The sequence below is a fragment of the Eretmochelys imbricata genome, chromosome 27 (genome assembly GCF_965152235.1).
Source record: "Eretmochelys imbricata isolate rEreImb1 chromosome 27, rEreImb1.hap1, whole genome shotgun sequence".
Lineage (NCBI taxonomy): Eukaryota > Metazoa > Chordata > Testudines > Cheloniidae > Eretmochelys > Eretmochelys imbricata.
This window is the reverse complement of record NC_135598.1, coordinates 13,165,168-13,175,287: the sequence shown is the minus strand read 5'-3', so window position 1 is coordinate 13,175,287 and position 10,120 is coordinate 13,165,168.

The following is a 10,120-nucleotide window of genomic DNA, read 5'->3' as shown; positions in this document are numbered from 1 at the left end:
AGAGCCCTCACACCCCTCCCCTGTACCCCAACCCCCCTGCCCAGATCCTCCTCCCACCCTCTAAACCCCTCGGTCCCAGCCTGGAGCCCCCTCCTGTACCCCAAAGTCCTCATCCTCATCCCCAGCCCCACCCCAGATCCCTAAGCCCCCCTGCACCCCAACCCGGAGCTCCCTCCCGCACCCTGAACTCCTCATTTCTGGCCCCACCCCAGAGTCCGCATCCTCAGCCGGCCCTTACCCTACGCCTATTTTGTGAGCATTCATGGCCCGCCATACAATTTGTCCCTCAGGCCAAAAAGTTTGCCCACCCCTGCCCTAAAGCATGATATTCATTAGGGTCACTTGAAATATCTGTCCAGGAGCAGCTCAAGGCTAAAAGTCTCTTTTGGGATACTCATTAGGAAAAGAAACTGATTTCTAGGGGCCATACCTGCCATCCATGTTTAAACAGAACTCACTATTGATTTCAGTGGGAAATTTTGCTTAAATATAGATGGCACGATATAGCTCTGGGTACTGCAGGTCTATCAGACAAAGGTCTAGAAATTGGATATAAAATACATTAGTTACGTGTAAAAAGGAATAATTTCCCTTATCTCAACATGACTTTACTGTGGTAAATTGCAAGGACTGTCTTTCACAGGGGTTCTCAAACTGGGGGTTGGGACCCCTCAGAGGGTCTTGAGGTCATTACATGGGGGGTCACGAGCTGTCAACCTCCATCGCAAACCCCGCTTGCCTACAGCATTTATAATGGTGTTAAATATATTTAAAAGTGTGTTTAATTTATTAGGGGGGTTGCACTCAGAGGCTTGCGATGTGAAAGGGTTTGCCAGTAAAAAAGTTTGAGATCCATTGGTCTTTCGTCTTGGTGTGCAGTGTGTAACAGTGAGGAAAGGGACAAATTGCCCCATGTCCTACCAAATAAGGGCTAAGAGAATCCCAATATCCTGTCTGGAACGATCCTGCACAAGTGCACAGCAAATTAGACCGCATGGCATACTATCTGAGCCCTGGTACATGCCTGCCACTGTGTGCAGGAAAAGGTGGTGAGGTTGTAAGGATAAGGCCTTTGTCTACAGCCATATTGTAAGGCCTAAAGCCTAAGGCCTTTCTCTGCAGCCAGATTAAAAGAGCAGCTGAGTTAGCTGAGAAGCAGGAAGTCACATCCTCACATTCCATCTGAATTACATTAAAACAATGTAATATTAGGCTGTCAAGAAGGAGACCGCGTCCTAATGGCACCTACCATCACCAGATAAAGAAACAGATCTTAAGATGGTTAAAGAAAACTTAGTTTGATAGCATCCTGTCGGTCAAGAAATCACTTATCAATAGTTGTGGGTGTAAAATCCTCATTTCTTTGTTTTGTCATTATGCTCCCCACTTCCCTATTGTTTATCTGTATGGTTTCTGTCTGGTTCTTTAATTGTCTGTTACATAATTAATTTTGCTAGGTGTAAATTAATTAGGGTGGTGGGGTAGGATTGGTTAGAGAATTTTATTACACTATGTTAGGATTGGTTAGTAAAATTTTAGTATAACAATTGGCTAAGGTATAGTTTAAAAGGACTCAAATTTCACTATATAAACTGGGGTCCAAAAGAAAGTTCTTTGGGAACCAACTCCGGGACAGAGCCCCAAAGATCAGAGCTGCCAGACCTCAACACTCTGCCAATAACACCGTGCAGAAACTGGAGTCCCCCAGATAGACCCGATCCTGACTGGCCATCAAGAAAAGTTCATCTGTCTTATTGGGAGCATTGTATGTGTAGCATTGTTAATAAATAGAGGTGATGTCGTATATTATTGTGTAAGGCTCTTTCACTGGTAAGAGGTCCTGCACACCTGCAGAAGTAGTATACACCTGGAGCCCTACGTATTGGGAAAGGGTATGGGTACTTAAATTGACCAGGTTAGTTATACCCTGAGCCCTACGAATTGCGTACAAGTGGCCCTGAGTCCTATGAATTGGGGAAGGGTAGGTGCTTTTCGCCTGGAGCCCTACAAATTGGGAAAAGGTGAGGTTCCCTAAAGTGTGCAGGTAACAAGGTCAATGTACATTTGAGTGTGGCCACAGGAATAGAGGCAGCTTGGTACCAAATGCAGCAGAAATGATCCCAGAGGAGCAGTGTAACTGGTGTACAATTTAAACCAGCTTCAAGTTGGTATGGATTATCCTTATTCCACAGAACACAATGGAAGATGAGAATCAGAGCTCTAAGTAGATGGGAGAAGCATTTAAAAAAATAAGTGGATGCAATGACCAGATGTCTTGGAGCCCTTTCCAGACTGGTTTATTGTCAGGCTTCAGGACGTGGCGGGCTGGGGCTGGACAGTGCTGAGAACAGGTGCGTTTATTGGGAAGGCAAGGGTATACATTGCAATTATTATTGTGACTGCTGGACCAGCACAGGGTTTTGGTGGTGATGCTCCTTAGAGCATTTTCCCTTCCTTAGAAAGCAATATCTAGCCAAGTAAGTATTTCCTTTGTAGATCACCCATTGTATATATTATATACATCTCTCACTCAGCATTTATACCACACACTTCACTGTGGGTGCTATCTGTGCTCAGTATGATTAGCTAAATTATTTAGCAAATATTGTTTGAGGATTTTTTAAGTATGATCAGCTTTCTTACTTACCCAGGTTTTTCGGTTCAGAAATATATATTTGATGTCAGTAATTTTCAAACAGAGTGGAATGTTCAAGGTACTCAAGCCAGACTGTGTTTTATCACTTGTAAATTTCTCTAATTTAATATTTACTCCATCCTTGGTCATTTAGGTAGGGGTTGGCATCTGAGTCAAATCTGAAACCAGACACAACTGGTACTGTGTGTAGCTAAATATAGGAAATTGCCAAACATATGGGTGAGCTTAATTCCAAGGTAAAATTATCAATCACAGTGATATAGTAAACACTTTTCTTCGAACAAGAACATATGTTAATCAATTTTAATATCATATGTTTCTGTAGTTTTATTTGCAATTATATTGTATATTTATCTATTGCAATCAGTAATAAGAGAATTAGAAGCATGACCTCTGAATGTATCCTTTCATCACACAGTTAGATCTTGGCTATTAGAAGAATTCTTCTTCACTCAGATGAGTGGGTAATCAGTTTGGCACACCCAATGGAAAGCTATTTTATTCTGTGGCTGAGGGAGAATGTATTATTGGAAAGAAATAAAAAATCATGACCTGGCTAGCTGTGAGCTAATCACCACCCTTGAAAGCCTAGAACTCATGGCTTATATACTCCCCACAGATAAAAATCAATGTGGTTAGATGACTACTGCATATTGTGCCATAGATTCATAGATACTAAGGTCATCTAGTCCGACCTGCACAACGCAGGCCACAGAATCTCACCCACCCACTCCTGCGATAAACCTCTCACCTATGTCTGAGCTATTGAAGTCCTCAAATTGTGGTTTAAAGACTTCAAGGAGTAGAGAATCCTCCAGCAACTGACCCGTGCCCCATGCTGCAGAGGAAGGTGAAAAACCTCCAGGGCCTCTTCCAATCTGCCCTGGAGGAAAATTCCTTCCTGACCCCAAATATGGCTATCAGCTAAACCCTGAGCATATGGGCAAGATTCACCAGCCAGATACTGAGGAAAGAATCCTGAAATCCTTACTTAGGGTCCTTACTTTAAGGGAAATCCTTCACAGGGAGAGGAAACTCTACAAGTTGAGGAAACTCAGATGGTGATTCTCCCATACAAAAGAAGTTGGCGGCTCCACTCCCATTAACCAATGGATCCTCCATGACCTAGGTAGATCCCTGGGTTAAGCTGGAGCCTCCTAAATGGATTGCCCTTGATTTACTCCATCACTCAGTCTCACTGGTTTCCAGTGGCCCCAGAGTTGTGCTTCCAGGGACTACTTTTGTTATGGTTCCTCCCAGATCCCCCATAAAGGGTTTGGCTTTACAGCTGTAGAGTGAAACAGAGTATTTCTACCAGTTTACACATAATGTAGCAGTGCTACAACCTGAAAAGACTCATTCTAGAAGTGAAAATAAAACTATTTTAGTGTATCCCTGAGCCTAACATTTTTTAAGGAAGCGGGAATTCCGCAAGATGTATGAAAAGAAAAAAAACAATTAAATCTAAAAATTCAGGGTTCTTCCCCTCCAGGGAACTGTAAAGCCAGAAATCAAGACTGCTCTAGACAGGGTTTATTCTGCTGCTCCCCTTCCACTAAGAAAAGCTAGAGGCAAGAACTTCTGCCCAATCACTCCTCAAGAGTTGTGTTCTCAGAACTCCACAAGCCCCAGCCAATCCTGCCAGTATCTATCCTAGGAGCAATGGCTATCTCAGTGGAAAGCCACTAATCACCTGGGTAGCTTGATGTTTGATTTTGCATATTTGAATATTTTAGAAAAAGACCTATAGGTGATTTATTTTTTTAAAGATAGTCCTGAAATAAATTTAGCAAAGGTAATCACTTTTTGCATTTCTATCCCTAGATTGTGTTTTGAACTTTTAAATGATTAGAGTCAGAAGAGGGAATGAAGGATGTCCAATTGTTTAATCTTCATAACTATAAAAATATTTCAAATAATTAGAACTGGTGGCAATTATACTGTGGTTAAAACTGGTCTGCAGTTCATCAACAACCCTTATTTATTTAACCAAGCAAAATCCATTTTACAGTGGCACTGCTGTCAATAATAAATCATACTTCATTGTATGCAAAGGACTCCTGTGATGTTGCTTGTTATAGTGGGAATAATGCTGTTCATAGAATATAGTCAGTGACGCTTTCTATGAGTAGAAATTAACTCCGAGGAACAAGAAGCCCAAAAGTCGTTTAAGTACATACCATCATTACATTTTCTGTTTCCCACGCAACATGCCTTTTCCTGAACAAGAAATCAGAATGAAAAAAGCCTTCCCTCCTAATTAACTGTTTGCTGTAATCTTTTTTTCATTTCTCATGCAAACTGATTGACACTAAGCAAAAACCAGATTTAGTTTCTTTAATTTAAAAAACAGAGGTACTGTACATTAATAAAAATTGCAGGCAATCCAGGGAGGGGTTTTTAAGGCTTTCCAGAGAGAATGATTTCAAGTCTCAGCCAAACTTCATGGGCCAGTCTGGCTTTCTTGGTTTCTCCACTGTTCCAAACAGGCACAAATTAATGTTGCTTTTGCTGCAATTTTTTTACCCCATTTTCTTGTCAATTGTGAGACCCTGCAGAACTCCCAAACACTGCACAAATACTTCTTGTAGGTGTAGAAGTAATCTGAGCCCTGAATGGTGTGTAAATGCTGTAATTCAGCAATCCATGACTGTTGAGCCCAAGCCAGGATTTAGGGAGACTGTCTGGTGAAAGTAAGTAGCACAGGCTTTGTGTTGTATTGTTCCAGTTCAGCAGAGCACTTAAGCACGTTTAACTTTAACCACATGAGTGGTCCCATTGGAGTCAATATTTTCCTCGGTCAGAGTCTAAATCTGGAAACTAGGGAGCTAGTGAGAAATGAAAGGCCTACTGGGTCCAGCAGCCTCAGTGATGAATCCCCTTTGTATACATTACAATGGAGTCCACAGTAGTCTTCCACAGTAGTCATTGGTGGATCAGAGGGGATCATTGCTAAAACACAGTGTTTCCTAACTCCAAAGCTTCATACTGAAATACTTCATTGTGCCACCAAGCACAGAGCATCTGCAATGTTAACTTTAGGTTATTAGGGGCCTGGATAGAGGCATAAGAATTGCACCCATAGCTCCCCTCCTAGCTTCTTTTCCTGTCTGGGGGATAGGGTTAGCCATAATTTGGCCCCAATTTCACCAGGACTTTCATGAAAAGCATAAGCTTAGGGGGGATGGGACTAAACTAGAGTGTACAATGGGAATGAACTAGTGTTTTACAATATCAAAAGAGCACTTCAGACTGCTGGAAGGGAGCTGGATTCTGAACTAGCTTTACAGAGAAAGTAGAAATGGAAAGAATCAACTAGGGGAGCACAGGAGAGAGGTGTTAAAGCTGAGGGTTACAGACTGTATGAATGAAAGAAGGTAGTCTTGTAACCTTAGCTTTGAAAAAGAGACTATGAATATATTTTTGATTTCACTGGGAAGGTGATTTTCTTATCAGAGTCATGGGTTAGATGACCTGTTTGGTATTTTCCATCTCTAATGCCTGACTTTGTGATCATATTATGTTCTGATCGTTATCTGAGCCAAAGCACAGCTGTGCTCAGCTTTCAAATTCGGTTTCCAGTTAACGGAGATGTTCCGTTCAATATAGCTTTAATTTAATAAAGCAAGCAAGATGGCATTTCCCACTCTGAACTTATGCAATTAAGCATCTTTAATCCAACTGACAAGAGGACTAGTGTGCTGTCTTGCCAACTGAAGTATACTTTGGTCCACGTCTAACAATACTTCAGTGTAGCACCTTCTGCTATGGAATGGTATCTTAGAGAGGAAGGATTCATTTTATGATTAAGGCACTGTACTGGGACTCAGGCAATCTGGTTTGAATTCAAGTCTCTGCCACAGACTCCCTGTGTTACCTAGGGCAAATCACGTAAACTCTCTGTCTCTCAGTTCTCCAACTGTAAAATCAGGATAATAATGCTTCCTTTCTACCACCCCTTGTGTGTCTTGTCTATTTAGACTAAGTTCTTCAGTGCAGAATATTGTATCTCTGTATATAATAAATAATACATTTCTGTTTTATATAATATGTCTGTACAGTACCTAGCACAATGGGACCCTGATCTTGATGGGGTTTCTATGCACTACTACTGTAATACAAGTAATTAAGAATTTAGAATATAAGAATGATGCAGTTAATAATGCAAGAGAAAAGCCTGGATTAAATAAAGATTTTTCATAACTTGAGCTGATAGTAAAAAGCTATGAAAAACCAGTGATTTTTTTTTCAGGGTGGGGGGATCACACAAATTTTTGGAATTTCATTTTGAGAGATTTTGCACTCCTTTTCCAATTTTGCATTTCTGCAAAATTCAGGAAAGTGGCTGGTCTTCAGAGAGGCAACTTGTAAAAATTCTCCTTTTGCTTTTTAAACTTTGAATCCACCTTTTGCTCAGAATTGGTCCATGTTCAATAGGAAATTGATTCCTTTTAACTGGAAAAGGATCCCATTACTGAGAGGAAAAATCACAAATCATGAATGTTTTTTGGAAAAATAGCCCATTTTCATATTGGTAATGAAATGTGGAAAAGTCAAAATTTATTTTAGCTTTTTCTCTTGAATATTTTTCCATCACTAGTAGTGATGAGTGCTCTTTTGCTTGATGTCCACAGTATTATCTATATACCATGTTATTCAGAACAACTCTGCACTACTGCTACAAAAACTCATTGCACTGTTTACTAACCAAGATACAAAATTGGGATTTTTTTTAACCAATCTTTCATTTTTGTAGACCTTTTTACTGCCCCACTGTAGTCACGCAGAACCCTGCGGTGGTATCAAAACTTTCTACAAAGTCCAATTGCTTCTAATTTGATGGAAACTGCTATTAGGTTGTGGCATTCAGAAATGAGCTACAAGCTGTAGCTCACAGCTCTGTCTATCTCAAACAGCTGAATGAACCTGTTCCAGTTCTGTTTCATATTTTTCAAATTTAGAGAAATAATCACTCACAGATTAATAGAAATGCTATGTGAGACACAAGAAGATATTTCCACTAAAAGTTATGTCATCGTTCTAACACCCATGATAGAAACATTTCCTGATTTCATGGCTACTGCACAGCAGTGCCATTCCAATCCACCAGTTGGCACAGCAGATCTACAGAGAATACTTTAAAATGTCTCTGTTAACATTCTGTTTTATTGTTTTTATTTCAGACTGGGAAAATATGGCTTTGACATTAGAACAAGGGGTATGACTTTCATAATTATTTGTAGCATTCATATATTTTTAAGAATGAAAATCACACACAGAGTGCAATTTATACTGACACACAGGAGAGGCTTCTGATCTAATGGTCCATACTCAGAAATCGGTGGCAGGAAGTTCCAAGTTCTAGCCTTATGTCTGTCAGTGATTTACTGGGTGGCATTGGGCAAATAACTTAACCTCTCAATGTCTCAGTTTCCTAGACTGTACACTGAGGATGCTAATACTCATTCTATTACCTCACAGGGGTTTTGTGAGGATTAATTAATTGTGAGAAGTTAATCAATACTTTCAAGATATTAATTGCTAAGTAATATTTTTAAATAGTAACCTTTATACAAAGTATCACAAAAGCTTTACAATGAGAGGTAGACTAGAGAGAGAATGTTTTAAGGCCCAGTTTCACAAACATTTATCCATGTGAGAAACTAGAATGTGTTTACAGGATCAGGGCCTATACTTGGCTACAGCAACAAACAGATGCAGGTAGAGAAGGGGGGAAAGGATGTGTAAAAATGGAATAGAGCAAAAGGAGAAAACTGAAATTTAAAGGTAGGAAGGAGGCTAATAAGTATTCTTGAGGTATGTCTACACTGCAATTAGACCCCCTGCTGGCCAGTGCCAGCTAACTTTGGCTTTTGGGGCTAAGGCTAAGGGGCTGTTTTACTGCTGTATAAGCTCGGGCTGCAGCCCAAAAGCTGGGACACTCCCACCTTGTAGGATTCTGGCATCTGGGCTCCTTAACTATGGAGCAGACAAGCCCAAATGTCTACACCACAATTAAACAGTCCCTTAACCTGAGCCCCGCAAGCCTGAGTCAGCTGGCATGGGGCAGCCCCAGGTTTTTAATAGCAAGTGTAGACATACCCTTGATGACCTGTTACAGTGAGGAGAAAATGGAAGGCTATAATAACTGGTGAAGGTAAAGTAACGGTGAGCAGAGTTTAGAGTAAATTACAGCAATTGGAAGAAGGAGAAAGAGTTTTAAAGTTTTGGTACAGTATAAATAAAAGAGTAATTGCACACTTTGGGGGTATCACAGGCAGGAAAAGAGAAGAAGCTAAAACTGGAGGAGCAGAGAGTGAATACATAAAAAAGGTCAGAGGAGTAAAGTAAGTCTATGTCACGTTATTTTACACAGACTATATAGAAAAAGTTCATGGGCTAAAGTCATCCATAGTATAATTCTACTGAAGTAAATGGAATTAGACAAGGGATACATTTGAACTGTGTTGTTTATTATTTTAAGGTTAACTTGAAAAACTTGGGGGACTAATAAAGAACTAGTTATGACCCCATTAAAATAGTAATAAAAACTAAAAGACTGCTGCCCAGTACTGCCTCACTAATGTCTACTTATTGTACTTTCCCATCTAATTTATATATGTTGCAGTTCTCTAAGATATTCTGCTGTGAATTGGGCCAAAATATGTACTGTGCAGTCTGAGAATGCCCCTCTGTTGAATCTGTATAAACCTGATCAATGCACAAGCTGTCCAGTTGGCAAATAAGATAATCATCCTACAGGCAATTTAAATGCTCTTGTTAAAGAAGATTTTATTCATCAGTGTTTAATAAGTAATGAATATGAAAAGGTTGAAGTATGGTTTCTACCCGTACCACTTCCTGCTGCGATTTTGTCAATCTGCATAAGCTAAACTGGGTTGATCCCAATCAGTTCTTGGATGGGTGCCCACCAAGGAACTTCTAGATGCTGTAAGAAGTGGTGGTTGTTCAGTAGGTGCCACTCTTTCTCCTGAATTAATATTGAGGCAATGCCCAATAAGAGGATGAACTGTGCAGCAGAAGAGATGCTGGGTCTGGTTTTTCATTGCCGTGCATCTTTACACCTTGGCATCATGGGTGTAGAACATTACTGAGTCAGAATGGTAGTGTTTCACATCCATTTTGCACATATGACTACATAAAAGTGCAAGGCAGTGGTCAATCAGGCTCACTGTACATTGAATGAGATGTAAAACTACCTTCCTGACCCCTTGTAGTCACTTTTTTTGGTAGTAGGAAAACTCTTCTTCTGTGTTTTAGGAATTGCTTCTAGTAAGATATTAGGTTTACAAACCAAACCCTTTTAAAATAAACACAGATAATCCTATTTGGACTCAAGAAATATCTCGGGCCAACTTTTTCAGAGGCTTGCAAGATACATACATATTATGTATTATGAAATTACTAAAAACCAATGTTACTTGAAAAGCACTTGTAAACAAC